The following is a 10,643-nucleotide window of genomic DNA, read 5'->3' on the forward strand; positions in this document are numbered from 1 at the left end:
TTTATAATCGCTTTAAAGGGGGCACTTTTTCATTTATTCATTTATTAGTTTATACATACATTGTTACAAAAATGGCACAAAAAACACTGTGGCAAATTCTGCTTGTACTAGGAGTAGGCTCAGTATATGAAGGGTCGGCAAGCCAGAAATATTAGTATGCCTAATGTTGCAATCGGTTCCTATATGGGCAAATGCCTGTTCTAAGAAACCGATTTGTTGCGGCAAATATGGTTTCCGAATATGTTTCCCATATGATTTTAGTTCCGAATATGTTTTTATCACAGAAGCCTATTTAAAATATACATGGAACGCGGACTAATTGTTCGCAGTCGTTCCATCGGCTCGTTTCGATCATACGATGTCGATATGACGATATGTACAGATGAAGTACAGAGCGTTCATAATCGAGGTGGGCCTGGGGGTCGTCACGCGCTGCACGAGCGAGTTCGCGAAAAATATTGTTATTTCTTTTATACAAAGATGTATCGTTAAAATAGCGTTTTATTAATTTTAGCAAATTCAATTATGATTTGCTATCGCTATTCACATTTCGACGCGGATTTAACGACGCTAACGGTTTATTTATGTTCATCGAGTGGCATCGAGCCGAGTCAGCAGTCCGCAGTCGGCAGTCAGCAGTCAGCAGTCAGCAGTCGGCAGTCAGCACGCGTCAGTAATTGGTATTCAGTGTGTTGCGTATGCCCGCGCTAGGAGCGAGCCGCGTGTAGCCGCGTGGTCCGCGCGCTCGTCCAGTGGTCCGCGCGCTCGTCCAGTGGTGCGGTCCCCCGGTGGCCTGGGCAGAACAATTGTTCCGGTGTTGTAAATTCAGCGAGTGTTTATGTGAAATATAAAATAATAATTTATTGCACTGTTGCTAATGGGAATGTTGCAAATTGACAGGGGGATATGGAAGTCCAGGCATTCACAGGGCCTATGACCTGTCATTTGTTGGTTTAAGTGGCCATTGTACGCACTGCGTAACGTCGACCATTCCACCGATGTTCGAACATTCATATTTCTCAATAATATTTTGAGTTTGTCCAAATTGTTGTAGACGAGGACTGGATTCAACTCCCTGGGGAGCTGTTTATATAAACATATTTCAACAGAGATGAATAACATTCGAGAGACGGTGATATAGAAGTCTAGACATCTACAGGGCTTATGACCTGTCAATGGCTGGTTTTCAGTGGCCACCTTTACACACCGTGTAACATTCACCATTCGGCCTATATTTGAGCATCTCTATATTCCTTCAATTCTTTCATCTGTTGATAATTGTGAAGTTAAAGAGCTGAAACCTTTATTTATGCGGGTGAGATTCGTCTAATTGAATTATTTCACCTACATACTTGGCGATGCCCGAAAATGTTATTTCTTCAATTTCCATACTTCTTCATGAATCAGGTGGATATGTCGCTCTTTAACTTCACAAACATCAACGGATGAAAGAACTGAAGGAATAAAGATGTTCAAATATGGGCGGAATGGTGAATGGGCACAGTGTGTAAAGTGGCCACTTAAACCAGCCAACGACATGTCATAAGCCCCGTAGATGCCTAGACTCATATATTACATTCTCTTAAATGTTCTTCATCTCCGTTGTAATGTGTTAATTCATATTTCTTCCACCTGTTGATTTTTATGAAGTAAAAGAGCCGAAACCTTTATTGATGTTAGGCTAAATCATTCCCCTACTCGCTCGAGAACGCCGACGATTTATCAACTTATTTATTATTTTTAATAATTGGTTTAGGGTTATTTAAAAATAATAAAAGATCGTGTCATGTTATGTCTGCCCCGGCTAGTGTAGGGATATTGTCCTTCTGCGGGTTGATTTTCAATTTGACTCCAGTGTAATTTTTCAAGTGACAAGGTAAGCCATTTTAATTTTTATTATTTACTTAAAAACAGTTTATTGCGCGTTATTTGAGACATATGTCCCAACTCCGTGGGACTAAAAGTCCTGGGTCGAGTTGGGACGAGCAATTAGTTGACACAGACGCGTGACCATATCATCACAAACAGTTTATTGGATGAGAAACACAACAATAACAAAACAAATAAATGGCACATCAATATGGTAAACGATAAACTCAAACATTGGGAAAATCATCGAAGAGTTTCCCACTCGGGGAAATCCAGGCCTTAACTCCTCTCTTGAAAATAGTCAAGTCCTCGAGAGCTTAATGCGCTCTTCCAAAATATTGAACACTCGGTGCGATGAATAGTCGTACTGCAGCTCATCACAAATAACTATCGACGTGACAACAAGGTCTTACCAACCATGGGGTTGTTTATCATATTCGCGATCACGATGAAACCTAATATAACCGCGAACACCTAATATTAAATGTCAACATATTTACGTTTTGTGATGTGATGATTATCCAGCAGAAAATGGAAATGGAAATTAAAATATGCGATAACGCAGCAGCGCAATCGCATATTTTAATTTCCACCGGTTCAAATATGGAAAATATTTCAAAACTGCTATTTAAATTTATTTATTTATTATTTATCACGCTATTTATTGTATTTAGCCGGCGTTTCGCGAGCCAAATGTCAGGAAAAGCAGTCGCCATGGTAATTGTAATATAATTTTAACTTTTTTGTATTAGATACACCTTACAAATGCAATATGTTGTAATATTTTATTTTAGTAAACGCCGATTTTTCGCCGACGAACTGCATTTATTTACGAGGTAAACAAAAATCAAACCGACCCGAGCTTTGACTTAGAGATTACACACGCGTTGACTTATGACTGCGATAACTTAAGCATGTTTATTGTGATCGCTCAAATGCTTAGCATGTTTTTAAGCACGTCGATAGTTATTTGTGATTGAGATTCTGGTTTTGGGTTTGACATAATTCGTGCTCTGGGATTACCTCTTACGGATATTTTATTTATTGATTTCGACGGCTTACACCTTTGACAAAGTATAAAATAATATTGAAAAACAATTATTACGAAACAAAACACCCGTGCACAGTATAGAACATATAGTTTCGTGGAATAAAATCAGCAGAAAAAAAGGAAAAAACAAAAAAAATAAATAAATAAGAAATTATAACATAGGTATGCAGCAAATTAACAAGTAATAAAGGGTTGAAATATAAAAAGTATTGAAGTAACAGAGGCGATGTATCGTAGCATAAACAGTAACACAAGTATAACACTTAGTACACTTTTATAATTTAAAAAGAAGTGATTTAAAAGTAATGATTTTAATTTGTAGAAAGATAAATGAAATAAATCTAAGTTTCCATGTTTGTTCGCTAACACGTGAAACCGTGGAATGGGTGAGTATTTAGCATAGTTTGAACTATGAAAATTAACAGCAAAAGATGTATTTTGTCTCGTCTAACGCTGTCTCACATAAAAATCCACACAATTTATTTACTGAGACCTCTCCTTATTGTTCGACCAGAAGGGTGCAAGTGCTTCCTTTAGGTATAGTTGCCTCATATCTAGCACTTTAATGCATTGGAACGATTTCTGTTCAATTATGAGAGGCTTTAAAACGGATGCCGCACAACCGCCCCAGCCAACTATTCCATAGGTTTAGACACTTCATTGTAGTGTTTAAGTCTATAGTAAAGTATTGTTGACTGTAATATTGTTATTGCCTGGTATTAAGTATATTTAAGTATGTAAGCATTTTTAGTCAGTGTTATATTATCGTCTCGTACGTTTCCCAGTGGGATTTTGTAGGTACACAATTTTAATAGTTTCAATTTTCGTCTTGAATTTTATGTCAAACTGGGGTATTTTTTGTACAGTTCAGCCGCAAGGGTCAGGTGGGCTAAGTTATACGTTAGATTTATTTTTTTAATTAAATTTTAGTATAAATATCATCCACATCGATAAAGGTTTCAGCTCTTTCGGTTCGCAAAAGTCAACAGATGGCAGAGTTGAGAATATTCGGATATTTTAATATAAACAGAGTGGTGAATATTACGCGTCGCGTCGTGTAAAGTGACCTTTAAACCAGCCGATAAAACTGCCTAGACTTCCATAATACCTTTTCATTGTTTTCCGCATTCTGCTGCGATAATTTAGATCTTAATAACTCCCCGAGGAGTGAAATTCAGTCTGTCTTGTACAAACATTTATTTGGGCATGTTCAAAATATTGTTTATTAATTAATTCAAATCAGTGCTCTTGTGAAACAATTAATTTTTTATTAAATATCTCCATACTTCACAGGTAATATACATCTATATTTGGATAATTTATATAGCGCCATTTTCGTGAAAATCACCTCAAGGGCGCTGTACAATAAATAAATATCCCAGCACGTCTTGCAGCTACAGAACGCATGGACGGTTGAGATTCTAGTTGCTCGTCTCCAATTATGATACATTACAATTTTAATATATAGGAGCTAGATTACAGCACGTCTTGCAGCTACAAAGCGCATGGACAGTGGACAGTAAGAAATCTAGCCCCTATTACCATCCGCAATAATAGTAGCTGCTTCAATAGGTAAATGTTATCAACTATTAAATATCTAAATTTAGTAAATGGGGTCAAGAATTTCAACCGTCCATGCGCTCAGTAGCTGCAAGACTTGTTGTAATCTAACTTCTATTTTGATAAATTAGATTTTTATTAATTTTTTTAAAATACCGCTTTCTCTAAACTTTATTGCCACATAAAATAAAAATAACAATGCAAATAGGGGCTAGATAACTTAATGTCCATGCGCTATGTAGCTGCAAGACGTGCTGTAATCTAGCTCCTATACAGGATATTCTTTAAACCCCTCATATCCGAAGCCACGATTATCAGTATGAGCAAGCAGACCCACTGGCACATAAAAATACATTTTTGAACGAATAAAATTTACAAAAATAAAATATTAAAAAAACAAATGGTTCCTTACTTATGCAGGGGAGAAACGAGAAGGGGGTAGGGGGAGTCTAATACTCCGTCAACCGAGCGGCCGCGCCCCCCTCGCTTCTCCCCTGCAGAAGTAAGCAACCATTTGTTTTATTTTCTTCGCTCTAAATATATTTTTAAAATATGCTAATATGTCTTCTTGCCCATACTGATCATCGTGGTCATCGTGGTTCCGGACGTGACAGATTTACAATTCATCAAAATACTAAGATGGTAACGAAAAAGATTGCAAAAAAAAAACAATTTTGGGAAGCATTAGAAGATTTGTTGATAATAATTCATGCAAAAATGTTTATAACCCAATTATTGAGCCAAACATTAACTACTGTGTTATTATTAGAGCACACATAGGAATATGTCCATGTGGGCCCTATTTCAAGACTTAAAATATAAAAACAAAACTCAAGTATAAATTAAATTTATTTTACATTGTTATTATTAGAGCACACATAAGAATATGTCCATGTGGGCCCTATTTCAAGACTCAAAATATAAAAACAAAATTCAAGTATAAATTAAATTTATTTTACATTGTTATTATTAGAGCACACATAAGAATATGTCCATGTGGGCCCTATTTCAAGACTTAAAATATAAAAACAAAATTCAAGTATAAATTAAATTTATTTTACATTGTTATTATTAGAGCACACATAAGACTATGTCCATGTGGGCCCTATTTCAAGACTTAAAATATAAAAACAAAATTCAAGTATAAATTAAATTTATTTTACATTGTTATTATTAGAGCACACATAAGACTATGTCCATGTGGGCCCTATTTCAAGACTTAAAATATAAAAACAAAATTCAAGTATAAATTAAATTTATTTTACATTGTTATTATTAGAGCACACATAAGACTATGTCCATGTGGGCCCTATTTCAAGACTTAAAATATAAAAACAAAATTCAAGTATAAATTAAATTTATTTTACATTGTTATTATTAGAGCACACATAAGACTATGTCCATGTGGGCCCTATTTCAAGACTTAAAATATAAAAACAAAATTCAAGTATAAATTAAATTTATTTTACATTGTTATTATTAGAGCACACATAAGACTATGTCCATGTGGGCCCTATTTCAAGACTTAAAATATAAAAACAAAATTCAAGTATAAATTAAATTTATTTTACATTGTTATTATTAGAGCACACATAAGACTATGTCCATGTGGGCCCTATTTCAAGACTTAAAATATAAAAACAAAATTCAAGTATAAATTAAATTTATTTTACATTGTTATTATTAGAGCACACATAAGACTATGTCCATGTGGGCCCTATTTCAAGACTTAAAATATAAAAACAAAATTCAAGTATAAATTAAATTTATTTTACATTGTTATTATTAGAGCACACATAAGACTATGTCCATGTGGGCCCTATTTCAAGACAGATTTACAACCAAAACTTCCCATAACTTCTAGTTCGAAGCCACTGCGACAGAGAGGGATAACATCTGTTGTTATATTTTAATTACGGTCTTATTCAAACTTAAACATTAATTTTAAATCACTATCGACAAAATCGGATTACTTTGTGAGCATATGTGTTTTGTTATGTGTGTCTGTAAAGATGTGTAATTGTATTAAATCTGCAGAAGAACTGCTGACTCAGTTCATAGAGAATAATATAATATTATTACCCTCCATGCGAACAGTGGGAATCGGGTCAGATCGATCGCTCGGTACTGCTGACGAGCCAACCCACCGCGCAGGGCACGCGTTGTATTGTCACTCGCCCTGGGCCTGGGAACACCTTCATGCTCCATGAACTCCTAAGTGGAGCGTGCGGACGACACCGGACGCCTCCCATCGCCGGAGACCGCACTGTCGCCTCCTTCTGCGTCGATCCAGCGCCAGCGCCAGCCAGCGTCCTAAAGTTCCGCTTGTCAGAGGTAGGAAGGGTAGGCAGAGAGGATAGAACGCCACATCATGCATACATCTTCTCATGCGCGAAGGCCTTCGATAATAATCTTTAACTCAAATTTTATTGCACACTTCGAAATATACGAAACGATCGACGAAAGAATACGAAGCTGTCACAATTTACATTCTTCTTGTGCAATTTCCCTAAAAGTTTATTTTTTTAGTCGAGTCGTTTTCATCCTAAATATGCGTGCGGTTAGTGCGGTTGAGTTTAGATACAAATTAACCAATCAATATTTTCGAATATCGAGGAGCCAATTTTTATCAAAACTCGATCGGGCAGCGTCGAAACACATTACCGCGATACTCCGTGCGCCTCGAACGCAGACCCCGACTATACTATCGGGAGGAGATCAGCGCGCTACATTGGCACGCGATGATTGTGTTCAGAGGAGCGACGATTGTGTTGTGAACGGAAGATCTTCACAATGACGCTGACGGTATCATCGCCAGGTCTCCAGATCCAGATTCAGTACAGAGACAATGAACTTTTTATTATTTTTATAAAATAATAAAAAATATTTTTATATGTAGTGGTCAAGATGCTTGACTTACACACGGAAGGTTCCGGGTTCGATTCCCGGTGAGAACACAAAAAAATTGTGATTTTTCTCTAGCCTGGGTGTTCTGTGATGTAACTCACCACTGTAATTGGGCCTCCTGGCCTGTTGCGGTGCAAAAAAAAAATATATATGCGAACAATATTTTGAGTTTGTCCAAATTTTTGTAAACAAGGTCTGGATTCAACTCCCCGGGGAGCTGTTAATATTAACATATTACAACAAAGATGATGAGCACTTTAGAAAGGGTAATATAGAAGTCGAGGCATCTGCGGGGCTTATTTATGACCTGTCATTAGCTGCTTTGAATGGCCACATTACACACTGTGTAGCATTCACCATTCTGCCCATGTTTGAACATCTGTATTCCTTGAATGCTCCGTAATACCTCGGTAGAAAAGTGAAGTGTCAATACATACCGGTGAAGATAAGATAATTCCGCTCGTAATAAGCCGCAAGTAGGAAGTAGGTTATGATGGCATGATGGTATGATGGTATGGTGGCATGGGAACTTACTGCTCTTTGTGTTTCCCCCTTGAGTTGATTCAACTGGAAAATAAACGTTAGAACTTCATAATTCATATCAAATAACAGAACAATATGATGTTAATACATTTAACGTCGGTGCTCGGGTCATAATCATTTCCATATACGTGCATATGTACCCGGCGCGGCGCGGCGCACTATGGAAAATGGTAGGACAACGGCATATCATAAGTGATTTTTACCAAAGTTGCTACTGACACATTTCAATAATTTTTTAAATAGTTATATAGTCAAACTATAAAAAAATGTTAGAATTTTGAATTAAGTAAATATCATATATATATTTTCAAGGCAGCAAACTGTATTTTTTTTACGGATACCATTTTAAATCTGTTCACTTCATCACTTTAAAAGTTCATTTCTTATTGAACTTTGGAGGAATAGATGTAAAGTATTATACATATCTGAAAAGTTCATTCCTTAAACATTATAAGACAACTAAAACATTTAAATTTTTTTCTTTATTTGAATAAAAATTCGAATAATTTTACAAAAAAATAATAATATATAAAATTTAAAAATATGTACGATATGTGGAGCTACTCCACTGCAAATGAATGATTTGACTTAAGTGACTGTTAGGCCTGAAGATAAAAATTCTTATCAATACGGACTGTCTACATTACATGCCTGGATTCGTTGTATGGAAATGATACGACATATTTCCTACAACCTTTCTTTTGAATCGTGGTCAGCAACGAGCGGAGAAAAGAAACGACTAAAGCGAGAAAATAAATCTCTCGTACAAAAACGTTTTCGTGACAAGCTAGGGTTGATTATCGACCAACCGGGACAAGGAAGCGCTACGATGTGCACCGATGATGGTTATACCGCCAGAAGACTTTTTCAAAATGTACACTGCTCTGCTGAAATTACAGGAGTAGATGCAAATGTGATTCACCGACTTTACATAAATCTGCGAGCTCTTTCATCTGGGGTCGAATATTATTGTGGAGACACCCCATATGTTCTTTAACACGAATATCCAAATTTCTCGATGTTTTTCCAACGCAAACTGAAGGACAATAATTGCACGTTGGTTTAATCGGTGTCCTGACGAAGAGACGGGTACGTCTCGAAACCGGTAGACATAGAAAAGTCGGCAAGTGGTCATGTACAAATATTTAATAACATTTATTAATATTAAAACCCTTCGGAAACGTACACAGATGTAACTAATGCAAGTATGTGTGCGTGGCCTCAACTTAAAATAATTTACCCTTAACTGACAGACGCCTTTATGCCAGGATGGCCAGGATGGCCAGGATGGCCAGGCTGGCCAGGATTGCCGGGGCCAGTCATCTATTCATCCTCTAGTAGTTCTAATACATCTCGGTATAAAGAAACAACACTCGTCCCGGGTTCTGATTCAATTTCCCACACGAAGCTGTATTTTTATTACACGTAATATTATTTAAAAGTACCGCTATGATCGCTTTACAAAATGCGAAGATAATTCCAACATAATGAGATGATTATATTACATTAGCGCTATGCGTCTTGCTGTACCAGTACCGGTGTAATAGGTACTGACTGGTAAAATTCTAACGATCGACTTCCTGTAATTTGACATTAAAAAATTGTCACCGAGATCAAATCTCGTACACGCGATCCGTTCCACGTTCCACGTTCCAAATTAGAAAATTCAAAATGCATCAGTCCCCGTCGGACGCCAAATCAATAAGGGGCCGATTTTTTATCTTAAATTAGTGCTTACGCGTGCTATAATGGATATACTGTATTCGGGTATTTCATTAATGCATTATTTAAGATATAAACATGTATGTCTTAATCTTAAGTTCGAATTTAGATTTATCTTTACTTTATGGAAGTTCTTCGCATATCCATTATATTTTTAACTGCCTTATATAAAATTGGATTTTGTGACTTCGCCTTTTTCCTAAACGGAAATAAAATAAGATAAAATAAAATAAAATAAAATAAAATAAAATAAAATAAAATAAAATAAAATAAATAAAATAAAATAAAATAAAATAAAATAAAATAAAATAAAATAAAATAAAATAAAATAAAATAAAATAAAATAAAATAAAATAAAATAAAATAAAATAAAATAAAATAAAATAAAATAAAATAAAATAAAATAAAATAAAATAAAATAAAATAAAATAAAATAAAATAAAATAAAATAAAATAAAATAAAATAAAATAAAATAAAATAAAATAAAATAAAATAAAATAAAATAAAATAAAATAAAATAAAATAAAATGAAATGAAATGAAATGAAATGAAATAAAATGAAATAAAATGAAATAAAATAAAATAAAATAAAATAAAATAAAATAAAATAAAATAAAATAAAATAAAATAAAATAAAATAAAATAAAATAAAATAAAATGAAAAGAAATGAAATAAAATAAAATGAAACAAAATTAAATGAAATGAAATAAAATAAAACGAAATAAAATAAACTAAAATAAAAATAAATAAAATGTAATAAAATAAGATAAAATAAAATAAAGTAAAATAAAATTTTAAAAATGAAATAAAATAAAAAATAAAAAAATTAAACTAAATAAAATGACTAGTTTTACACCGCGTTACAACAAAACAACGCCCTCCAGGGTAAGTGATTTCATATTGCTAAATATCCACCTCCGATTTTTTATTAGTTTGTCTTAATAGACAAACTAATAAAAAAAATTAATTTTAAAAACTTAATTTACTTT

The 10,643-nt window shown here is 34.3% G+C and overlaps 1 long non-coding RNA gene across 2 annotated transcripts; it reads right to left on the reverse strand.

Moving 5' to 3' along the window:
• Positions 1-11: 11 nt before the first annotated feature.
• LOC148270638 (uncharacterized) lies at positions 12-10,057 on the reverse strand. 2 transcript variants are annotated; one of them, XR_015825330.1, is made up of 3 exons: positions 7,825-10,057; positions 6,563-6,793; positions 12-793 (listed from the first exon to the last, which is right to left on the reverse strand). It is a non-coding gene; the product is annotated as an uncharacterized LOC148270638 (long non-coding RNA). The 2 variants fall into 2 exon arrangements; XR_015825331.1 differs by lacking the exon at positions 6,563-6,793.
• Between the last annotated feature and the right edge of the window lie 586 nt (positions 10,058-10,643).

Source organism: Micrasema longulum, unplaced genomic scaffold (genome assembly GCF_059751315.1).
Source record: "Micrasema longulum isolate JH-2025_06_02 unplaced genomic scaffold, ASM5975131v1 h1tg003657l, whole genome shotgun sequence".
Classification (NCBI taxonomy): Eukaryota; Metazoa; Arthropoda; class Insecta; order Trichoptera; family Brachycentridae; genus Micrasema; species Micrasema longulum.